The sequence below is a fragment of the Cardiocondyla obscurior genome, unplaced genomic scaffold, assembly GCF_019399895.1.
Source record: "Cardiocondyla obscurior isolate alpha-2009 unplaced genomic scaffold, Cobs3.1 scaffold60_0_130978, whole genome shotgun sequence".
Taxonomy (NCBI): Eukaryota; Metazoa; Arthropoda; class Insecta; order Hymenoptera; family Formicidae; genus Cardiocondyla; species Cardiocondyla obscurior.
The window spans coordinates 54,934-66,732 of NW_027228806.1; the positions used below are offsets into that span (position 1 = coordinate 54,934).

An 11,799-nucleotide genomic window follows, 5' to 3' on the forward strand; every position below is an offset into this window, starting at 1 on the left:
TGTTCCGAATAGTTTTTTACTTATTGTACCTATTACGTCTACTAATCCTCGCTTTGTTTTTTGTGCTTCGTATGTCGTTAATAATTCTATCGCTGTTATTAATTTTTCGTTTTGGGATCGTACCGTTTCTGCTAAGTATTTACATTTATCCTTAAGTAATTCTCCGCTATATGTTTCGCACGCTTTTTCTCCGTCTTTTACCCGTTCTTGTAGTTTTTCGTATTGCGCTTTTAATTCCTGCGTTTTTGTTATTATTACTAATTTCCACGACGCGTCTGATAGCTGCAATTGTCCCACGTTCTCATAGTATAGTCCGGGTTCATGTATGAACTGCGTTACCGTGTACGGTGAGCTTATCTCCGGCGGTTTGTCGCTTGCGCCCAGCGTCACGGTGATTATTGTTCTGAAAGATGATTTTCTTTCAGATTGGCTTTTTCCGCGGTTTTAATTTTTTATTTCTTTTCGTGTGTGTTATCTGTTATGTGTGTGTGTGTTCTTCGTGGGAGCGACAGTGTATTATGATACGAGGTAAGTCTTTATAATTTTTCTCTGCTGTGTTCGCGCGGTTTCGCGTTGCACTTCTCGAAATTTTTATATGCATTTTTATATCGCGTCGGATTTGTCTCTTAGCCTCGTTGTCCGTTCCGTCAGTCCGTCAGTTGCCTTCTCGCCGTTTTCTTGCCCTAAGTTTCTTTCTCGTAGAATTTTTATAATGTCGTACGTTTTTGATTTTTCTTTATTTCTTCGGGAACTATTGTGTTTTTACTTATTCTTGTGTTATTTTCTATAGTTCGTCTGTTGATATTCTTTTCGACGCTGCGGAATCTTCTCGCCGGTGGGTGGCTTGTACCACTTGCCGGCGAGAATTTATGGCACTGCGTTGCCATGATTGTCTGGTGCGGGATGTGTCTCCTGTGCGGCCGCGGGTCTACCGTCCCACCCCTCTGCCGAACTTGTTGATTGTAGTGGAGGAACGTCCCGACGGCGAGACTCGTGCTGTTTATCCGATGCACTCTGGTAAGTAAAATTTTTTTTTTTTTTTTTTTTTTTTGTTAGTGCTCTACAAAAGCCTTTAGCCTGTTTGCATGCACTCTTATGCTTCTTCTGCCTCCTTTTATTTTGTAATTTACTTCTCCGCATTTTTCTATGACCGTGTACGGCCCTATCCATTGTGCTTCTAATTTCTTTGATCTTCCTCTTCTCACTGTTTCATCGTGCAATAGGACTTGATCTCCTATTTTGAATTTTCTTTCCCTTGTTTTCTTATCGAAGTTTGTTTTCGATTTTTCTTTCTCTCCTTTTAAATGTTCCTTCGCTATTGTATTTGATGCGCGTAATCGTTCCCTTAGTTCCTGCGCGTAGTCGTCGTATGTGTACGTTTTCCTTGGTGCCGTTGCCAGTGCCGTCGGCAGTGTGGCTTGGTGCCCGTACACTAATTCAAACGGTGTGTACCCTGTTGCTGTGTGCGGTGTTGTATTATATGCAAACATCGCATACGGTACCCACTCGTCCCAATCAGTTTGGTCCCCGTTTATATAATGTCTTAGGTATTCCGCTAGAGTTCGATGTGATCTCTCTAGTGCCCCATTGCTTTCCGGATGATACGCCGTTGTCTGTATTTTTTCGATTTTCAATAGTTTACATATGTTTTTGAACATTTCGCTTACAAAGTTTGTTCCTTGATCTGTTAGTATTTTTTCTGGGATTCCATTTTCAAAAATTATTTTTGTTGCGAATGCTTTCGCCACGGTTGCTGCTTCTTGATTTGGTACTGGTATTGCCTTGCTAAATTTCGTTAAGGCATCTTGAAATGTTAGGATGTATTTATTTCCTGCGTTTGTTACTGTTAATGGTCCTACGATGTCGAGTGCGCATTTTTCGAATGGCTTTTCCGGCGTGTCGGTTATTACCATCGGCATTTTCGTTTTTCTGCTTAGTTTGTTCTTTTGGCATTTTTCGCATTTGCTGATGTATTCTTCCACTTCTTTGTTCATGCCTGGCCAATTATGGTTGAGTTTTATTCTATTTATTGTGCGTTTCACCCCCTGGTGTCCTCCCAATGGACAGTCATGATATTCTTTTAATATTTCTATTTTTTCTTCTTCAGAATATTTTTTGTTTCGTTTTCTATTTTATTTATTTCGGTTTCTTCGATCGGGTTTCTACTTAGTGCATCCGCGTTTGTATTTTTCTTTCCGTCTTTGTGCACTATCTGATATGTGTATTCTTCTAATTTTAATCTCCAGCGTATCAGTCTTGAGCCTGGATCATTTACGTTGAATAACCATGTTAATGGTTTGTGATCCGTTATTATCATGAATTTTGTTCCGTATACGTATGGTCGGAAATGTTTTACCGCCCATACTATTGCTAGCAGTTCTTTTTCCGTTGTGCTATAATTTCGTTCCGCTTTATTTAGAATTCTGCTGGCATAAGCGATCGGCTTGTCTTCTCCGACCGTTCCCTGTGATAGTATTGCTCCGATTGCATAATCTGAGGCATCCGTTGTTACCAGGAACTGTCTCGTGAAGTCCGGGTAACTTAACACTGGAGCTGTCGTTAGCTTGTCTTTTAATATTTCGAATGCGTTCTGCTGTTCTATTCCCCATTCGAATTTTTCTCCCTTTTTTGTCAGTTTTGTTAGTGGTTTCGCGATTTTCGAAAAATTTTCTATGAATTTCCGGTAATATCCTGCCAGACCTATAAACGCTTGTATGTCTTTCACTTTTTTCGGCGTCGGGTAGTTTTTTACTGCGTTTATTTTTGCTGGATCTGGTTGTATTCCGTTTTCTGTAATTATGTGTCCTAGGAATAATACTTCCTTCCGTAGGAATTCGCACTTGTCTGGTTGGAGTTTCAGATTATTTTCTCTTAGTCTGCTAAATACGCTCGTCAGCCTTTTGTTATGTTCTTCAAGTGTCGGTCCGTATATCACTACGTCGTCCAGATAAACTAGACACTTGATACCTTGTAATCCTGCTAGTACTGAGTTCATTAGTCTTTGGAACGTTGCGGGGCGTTTTTTAGCCCGAAGGGCATTCTATTAAATTCGTAATGCCCATGTGGTGTTGAGAATGCTGTTTTGCATTTATGTTCTTCTTTCATTTGTATTTGGTGATACCCAGATGCAAGGTCTAATGTGGTAAAATATTTCGCGTTTCCTAGCTGATCTAGTATTTCGGTGATATTTGGTATTGGAAATGAATCACCTATTGTAATTTCGTTGATTTTTCGGAAATCTACCACTATTCTCAATTTTGCTTTTCCTGACGCGTCTACTTTCTTTGGTACTACCAGTATAGGCGCGTTCCATTGGCTGCTACTCTGGCGAATTATGTCTTCTTTCAACATTTTGTCTATTTGTCTATTTACTTCTTCTTTGTGTTTTTCTGGTAGTCTATACGGGCGACTATTTATTGGCGGATTTTCGTTTGGTGTATTTACCTCGTGTTTGACAGCTGCTGTGTATGTTAGTGCGTCCCCTTCTAAATAAAATATGTCACAGTAATGTAGGCATATTTTTTCGAGTTCCCTCTTTTCTTCTTTGTTTAGATGATTCGTTCTTAGCTGCTTCATTAGTTTTTCGCTGCGCTCCTGTATCGTTTCGTTGTCGGTTCTTTTATTCAGCGTCAGCACTTTTGCGGAGTTGATGGTTCTCAGTTCTTCTATCTCCACTTGCGGTGTATGTATTTCCATCGGTTCCTCTGTCATGTTGAGCACACTTACTGGGCACTCGTTATCTTTTGGTGCTACCAGGCAGTTTCCTATGAATACTCCTGGTTTTGTTTCTTCCGCATTAATTACTCCTACTTGATTCTGACTTGTAATTGCTCGGAGTATTGTTTCGCTGCGTGGGGGTAGTATATATTTTTCGTACGGATGTAATTTAAATTTTACTCCGTCTATTACTATCTGCTCTTTTCCGTGCAGGCAAGATGCTCGTTGTTTTGTCAGGAAATCTATCCCTAGTATTCCTTCGTACTCGATCGGGAAATCGTCTCTTACTACGTACATTTTCTGTTTTACATTTTTCCTGCCTATTTTAATTGTTGCTCTTATTTTTCCTATCGTATTGATTTTATGTCCTGTGACACCCGTTAATGCCATTTTTTCTTCTATTATCGGTGTGTCTTCCTTTAAATTTCCTACTTTTATTAGTGTGATTGTTGCTCCTGAATCCACCAATAAATTTAATCTTCCCTTTTTTGCTTGTTCGACGTCTAGCGTGATGAGTTTTAATCCGTTGCTCACTTCTTTCGTCGCTATATTCGCAACTTGATACTCTCTTGCCGCTCTTATCACTCTTGGTCTCTGTCTTTCTTCTTCGCTCTCGCTTCCGCTTTCTTTGCTTCGGCTGGTTTCTTTTCTATTCCTACTTGTGCGAGCTATGTTTATCGCGGGTGATTGTCTTGTGCGTATTGTTTGTCTGTTGTCTTTTCTTTGCCATCGCGTGTCTGGTCTTCCGTTCATTGACCAGCATTCGTCTCGAGTGTGTCCTGGCTTTCTGCAGTGTGTGCAGAATTTTTCTGTGTTATTGATCCTCGCACGTGTTTCTGCTCGCGGCAAGTTAAATCCGTTTATGTGTTTGCTGCTTCGGCATTCGCGTGCTATATGCCCTGCTTTCCCGCATTTGTTGCATGTAATGCTTGATGATCGCGGTTTTTCGTGCGTTTCGTTTGTTCGCGCTTTCTCATATGTGCCCTTGTATTTCGTTATCCTTATTTTTTCTTCTTCCACTGCGCCTTCTATCGCGTCTTTTAACGTCTCGAAATGTTGCGAGCGGACCATTGTTTTAATGTCGTCTGTTAATCCCATGTGGAAATAATGTAACGCTTGTCGCTGTATTAATTTTAAAACCGTCCGTTTCTGTTCGCTGGTCATTTCTTCTTCATCCGTCATCGCTTCGTATAATTCCATCGCGGTTTTTTGTACGCGTAGTCCGTAGGTAGTTGCACTTTCTCCGTATTTTTGTTTCAACGAGCTCATTTCTGTCTGTAAACGCGAAGTCCCCTTTTTTCTCAAATATGTTTTTTCGAATTCTTTTAGGAATTGGTCAAACGTCGTGATGTCTCTTGCGTCGAAATCTAGTAGCGCGGCGCCTTTCAATTTCGTGCAGAGTACTGCTTCTAACAGCGTTTCGGTATCTTCGCGTGCGACATGTCTCGCGGCGTACGCGCATGCCTTTAAAAATTCTTTCGTTTGAGCATGATTTGTTCCGTCTACCGTCGGAATCATTGCTCGTGCGTCCTTAAGTTTAAATGTAGATATCGGATCTGTCGGTCTATTTTGTACTTCTCCGTGCGGGCGTTCGTTTCCTTCGATGAGTTCTTGATTTCCCCGCGTCTCTCGGTTTTCGTTTGGTCGACGTTCGAGGCGAACAATTCGGGAATTCATTTCCCGCAAGTTTTCGAGTACTTGTTCTAATAATCGCTCTTGTCGTTGTGTCGGGTGTGGCGTCGCGGTATGTAACTCTCGCAACGCGTTTACCTCTCTGTCGATGAGTATCTCCGGTACTCCCCAACCGCTCCGTCCAGCAATGAGTAATTATGTGTCATTTTTCGCGGGTAGTGTTTAAATTGTTTGCGAAAATTTCCGCGGGATCAAACACGCTACTATCGTATGACGTTAACGAGAATTCTCCCCTGTCCGAAATACCGCTAATGTCGCTCGGGGTGTCTGCGAGTATTTGATTATGTGTACGGCGCGCAATATTTCCGTCTCCGCGGTTTAATAACGCGTCGTCTATTTCGCCAAAATCAAATTCGCGCGGCGTGATAACATTCACTGATTCCTCGCTTTCTGTCGCGGGATCGTCTTCGTATTCTAACACGCGGCGTACCCTGTTCCTAATGTCGTTTAATGCGTTTATGGCGACTCGTAATGGTCGCACAGGTGTCGGCTGTAACGCTCGTCTAGCCGCTTGGCTGTGTAGCCACGAATTGTTTGCAACGCGGCGTTGTAATTCTAATTCGCTATCCGACATGGGTCGGTCGGTTACAAAATTTTTCGGACTTACATTAACGCTGTGATTCGCATGCTTGATCTGCTTTGCTGCTGGCTGCTATACTGCTCTCCTTGTCGTACTGCTTGGCTGCGATGTTGCTTTCCTCGTTGTACTGCTTGGCCGTTATGTTGCTTCCTCGTCGCACTGCTTGGCTGCTATGTAGTTTTCCTCGTCGCACTGCTTGGCCGCTATGCTGCTTTCCTCGTCGCACTGCCTGGCCGCTATGCTGCTTTCCTCGTCGCACTGTCTGGCCGCTTCTTCCTTCCTTTCTTTTATCACGGTTTCAGGTACTGAGTCTACTGCTGACTCAATACTTTTTCACTGTTGTGTCCGTCTCGTCTCGTTAATAATTTTTGTACTAATCTTTGATTTTATCTTTGTTCCAGAAATCGTCCTCGCCGTCGCAGAGTAGGCGACTGCGCCTCCCGGAGGGCGGATCCCACCGTTGCCACCACTTTTGTTGCACCGGGGCCGGTGCACGGGGTCCGTCCTTCGGGATCCGTGAGGGAGGGCGAAATGATTTGTTTTAAATAAAAAGATTAGAGTTTTATTCAATTACACTGTTGTACTTGTCTATCTCCCTATGGTTCCCTCGTTGGTTCGGCGCACGTACTCGCGTTGTCACGCGTCCTCGGCTCCGCGAGGTCTCCTCTTACTTGGCACGCGACCGAACTTTCGTTATCACCGCTCTCAGTTTACGGTACGGACTATAATGCGACTGCCCGTCCGTGACGGGCCGCGGTTATTTAATAGTGACGCAGGGCCTTGGCCTCCTCGGGTTGCAATGCCGAACTTCGGTAGTTCGGCGAATGCAACCTCAGCGATTTCGGCAATAAGTTCTCGCACGTGCTTCTTTTATTATTTAATTTCTTAAGGAGGTTGCTGATCTTGCATCCTCCGAGGTTATTTAATTACGAGAGACTTATTCCGAAATGCCCTGCGTCATGTATCGTGTTGTAACGGGGTTTGGGTTACAACACCCCTTTACACATCCGTTTAAAATTCCCCACCCCTCCTCTTCCAGCATTTTACATAATTTCCTACCCTCCCCTGTTATCTTTTTATCCTTTGATCTTCTTTTCTTCTCCTCTCCCTCTTCCTCCACAAATTCATCCCAGATTCCTCCCTCCTCTCCCGTCCTCACATTAAAATCTCCTCCTATTAAATAATTACATCCTTCCTCCTTTTCCTCCATCCATCCTTTCATCATTTCCGCCACCTCCTCCATATTATCACTAATATAAACTCCTATTATTTTCCATTTCACCCTTCCCCAGCATATCTTTAAACCCAATACCCCTTCTTCTCCTCCATTTCTCTTTCTCTTTCCCTTTCAAACTCCTTCCTCCATCCCATTACCATGCCCCCCATTGCTCTTCCCTTCCTATTCCTTTTCTTTGCTTCTTCCCTTATCCATTTGTATCCTTTCAGTAACTTCCCCTTGATCCTTCCCCATCCTTTTTCCTGCAACCATGTCTCACACATAAAAATCACATCCCACTGTTCTAATTTTTTCCAAAAATTTTTATCCTTATTTTCCATCCCCGCCACGTTCCAAAAACCTATCCTCATTATACTTTCTTTTTTTCTTTTCTTTATTTTTACTTCTTTTTTCTTCCCTTCTTCTTCCTCCTTCTCTCGTTCCATACTTCTTCCATTACCCGTTCCACTTTCTTCACCTTCTCTTTTTCCGCCTTTCTCTAAAAACTCATATTACTTTTATCTACCATTATCTTTTTTTTGTTCTTTTCCTCCTCTTTTTCCCTTATCTTTAATTCCGACCACTTTCTCAGGTCATCTTTCATTTTGTCCCATACCCAAAATTCCTTGTCAACCCACATTTTTTTATACCCCATTTTCACCTGGCTACCTTCTCTCTGTCTTTTCTCTGCCTCTCTTTTTATTATCCATTTCTATTCCTTTATTTGAACGAAATAATTTTACATATAAAATGCCTGATTTACTACGACCTAATAAAAGTCAGTTAACAACAGAAGAAGATAATCAATCCCGTTTAATCACTAAGATGAACTGGATTGTAGAGGCTAGAAATGGACACGTTAAGTCTATTTTTAAATTCTTGCGTGACGTTATTCTAATCATTCATGCTACGAACATCGGCGATTATTATCGCATTGCTGAAGTTATCATAAATAAATATGGTCCTTTAATAAAAAAGCAAACCGCCACTGGAGAAACAGCGCAAGGTATGCTAGCAAAGGCACGGACAAAAAATGACCTTCAAGCACGCGTTGAAGTTGAAGGTTTAAAAAGGAGAAATAGTCGATGAGCTTTAATTGATGATAATGACATACCTGATTTTCCACGACTAACATTAGATTATCTGAATAATTTGATTGTAGGCACGTATCAAATAGAGTTGGCACCGTATTAAATTCAAGATAAGTTGCAAAGACATGACATTGAAGAACTCCACTTACATGAAAGGTTAGGCAACTCGAAAATTCAAAAAAATATGAAACTTTGTGTGCATGTAGAGTAGTTCATCCTTAACACAAAACTATATTTTGTTTGTGCTAAATTTCACTTTAAAGGGGTGAAACCACCACTTACAAATAGAAGGGTTATTTGCTTTTTTCGATATAACTCGAAAACTACTCAAGATAGTAAAAAAAATTTTATACAAAAGTTTTATAGTAAAAATAACTATATTTTACTTCAGTAACAGAATTAAATAAAAAAAATTTTTTAACAAAATTGTTTATAAAATTACAAATAAATATTTTTTTTCTAATTCTATTATTGCAGTTAAACGGAGGTGTTTCTACCATAAAACTTTTGTATAAAACGTTTTTTGATATCTTTAATAGTTTTCGAGTTGTATGGAGGAAAGTGAAAAACCTCTACATATGAAAATACTTTATTTCCGTAAGAATTATTTTTAAGCTGCAGCTAAAATTTTTTAATTTATTTGTTACTTTATATGTGTAAAGCTTCTCATTATAAAAACAAAAATATAATCAGGATAATAAGCTTAATAATAATAATAAGATTTCCATCAAAAAAAGTTAGAGAATCTTTAAATATTCAACATTGTGAAACTTTGTGTGCAATAATTCATCTTTAATATAAAACTTTTTTGTTCGTGCTTCAATTCGAGTGACTGATTATAAAATTGAAAGTAAATGTGAACTTTGCGCGATCTGTCGAATGACGAGAAATAACAACAAAAATGAAACAGAGTCAGGTTGTGTCGATAACCTTCTCAAATTTTCCGATTAATTTAATGCGGATGTTTCTGATTCTTGACTCTTAAAATATTAATGAGGAAATTTGTATAAAAGTGTAACAATGTTTAAATTATAATTTCTATAAATTTGCATTGTTTTTCATATATTTAAACAGATTATTTGTACGTACTTGAAACGTTTACATTCACTGATTGTACATACGATTCATAATTATACATTGTAAGAAATGTTCAAGTGTAAAACGGTAAATATGCTAAAAATTACGGATTATAATTAGTACAATAATGGTATTTTTCATAAAAATGTTTAAAACAGAAATATTCACTACACCATGCACAGCGTATAAAAGCATCCATTCCACAAATTTTACATTTAGGTATTTGTTTTTTATTTTTAAAGTAACAGAAATCCACAGGATTTTAAATTCTTCAGGATGCGTTTCTACATATCCGCTTTTAAACCAAGCATATTTGAAAAGATTTTTTAACCTAGGTGAAGAAAGCTGATTGTGCGTTAGTGATTGCAACTTTATTATTTTATTACGGGAATACAAATTGACATCTCTCTCTTGGAAAATTACATTATCTGAAAATGTGCGTACAAAATTTTTACAAATCCGGAATCCAAACACATCTAAATGTTGAATTATACCCGTCGTCTTTTTTGGGATGGTTGCAAATTGTACTTCTTTTTCTTTTCAAATCAATTGCTGTAACTGGCTTGGGCAGTGTCCCGTCCACGAGTCAAGTAGTAGCATGCTTTTACGACCAGTATTCGGTAGGTACACTTCGCTAAACCAAGTTTTAAAATGTTCAGATGTAAGTTTCCCTGATTTCGATGCTTGAATATAGATGTTAACTAGACGAAGAAAAATTCTTCCACTCTTGGACCAAATGTTCCAGTAGATTCCTTTAAAGCCAAGTATAATGATGAAAAAAGACTTCCACTTGCTGAAATAATCGGCATTGTAGTGTAACTATGTGTCGTAGCAGATACTGATTGAACCGTTGCTTCAACTGTTTTCATTCCTATTTTCGCCAATGTTCGCCCAGAATGTATTTCAAGGTTGAAGCCACTCTCATCTGCATTATAAATTTCTTCAACTCCAGTAACTGGAATGCTAGATTTTACGTTTGAAACAAACGATTCTGCGGTATCTCGTAGATTTTCTATACTTTCAAGCGTAACTTGCGTCCTGAATGTTGTTATCTTACGGGAAACAATTTTATGTACATTTTTAAATTTTTTAATCCACCATTTACTTGTCTTAAATTCAGGTAAATCCACTTGATCCTTTGCTTCCAAGGCCCATAATCTTAAATTCATATCATGTATAATAGTTTTTCTATCACAAGCTTTTTCAAACTGTTGCAGTACATATTACGTTGTGTATAAAAAATGAGTTCTAAATGTATAAAAATGAGTATTACAAAATGAGATTTTACATTTAACGCCGCGGGGATGTTACGCGGTCGTGGCCGGTTTATTTAACGCGAAAAAGCGGGTGTTAGTCCTTCGAATATATGAGTTACGCGAAGACTCGCGTTGAGCACGTGGCCGGTAGATGAGATCCGCACACAATTTAACAAGGAGTCACAATTATATTAATCGTGAGTTCACACGCTGCGAGATGTGATGAGCTACTGAGCACGAGGTTCAACACGCCTCGTGCTGCAGGGTGATGTCTTCCAGAAGATTCTTGGCGTGTTGCACAGGGCGAAAATGATCTGGATGAGTTGTACTGGAGACAAGGCGATAAGTTGAACGATGAGTTGAACGATGAGTAGCACGATGAGTAGCACGATGAGTAAGAATTCTGAGAGAAACACACTGCACGTTGTTGCACACGAGGTGATGCTTGGCACGACTGAGTGAACACTGATAAGCCTCGAACCGGCAACGCCTTCGAGAATCGGAGGCAATTATCGAACGACGGATCGATATCGATCCGTCGCCGGCGATCGGCCACGAGGTGCTGCCCCCGTGGCGGTGACATGATTAATTACTAAATTGAAATCTTTTAAAAGAGAAGCTTTACGCATATAGAGTAACAAATAAATTAAAAAATTTGAGCTGCAGCTTAAAAATATTTCTTACGGAAATAAAGTATTTTCATATGTAGAGGTTTTTCACTTTCCTCCATACAACTCGGAAACTATTGAAGATATCAAAAAAAGTTTTATACAAAAGTTTTATGGTAGAAACACGTTCATTTAACTGCAATAATAGAATTAGAAAAAAAATTTTTTTTTTGTAATTTTATAAACAATTTTGTTAAAAAATTTTTTTTATTTAATTCTGTTACTGCAGTAAAATGTAGTTGTTTTTGCTATATATCTTTTGTATAAAACTTTTTTTGATATCTTAAATGGTTTTTGAGTTATATCAAAAAATTCAAATAACCCTTCTATTTGTAAGGGGTGGTTTCACCTCTTTAAAGTGAAATTTAGCACAAACAAAACACAGTTTTGTGTTACGGATGATCTAATCTACATGCATACAGTTTCATATTTTTTTGAATTTTTGGATTACCTAACCTTCCTTGTTAGATCAACTCATAATAAAACTCGGTTTTCTAAGATG

The 11,799-nt window shown here is 39.1% G+C and overlaps 1 pseudogene; it reads right to left on the reverse strand.

Annotated features, from left to right (window-relative positions):
* Nucleotides 1-9,015: 9,015 nt before the first annotated feature.
* LOC139112888 (uncharacterized) lies at nt 9,016-10,971 on the reverse strand (annotated as a pseudogene).
* Nucleotides 10,972-11,799: the final 828 nt, after the last annotated feature.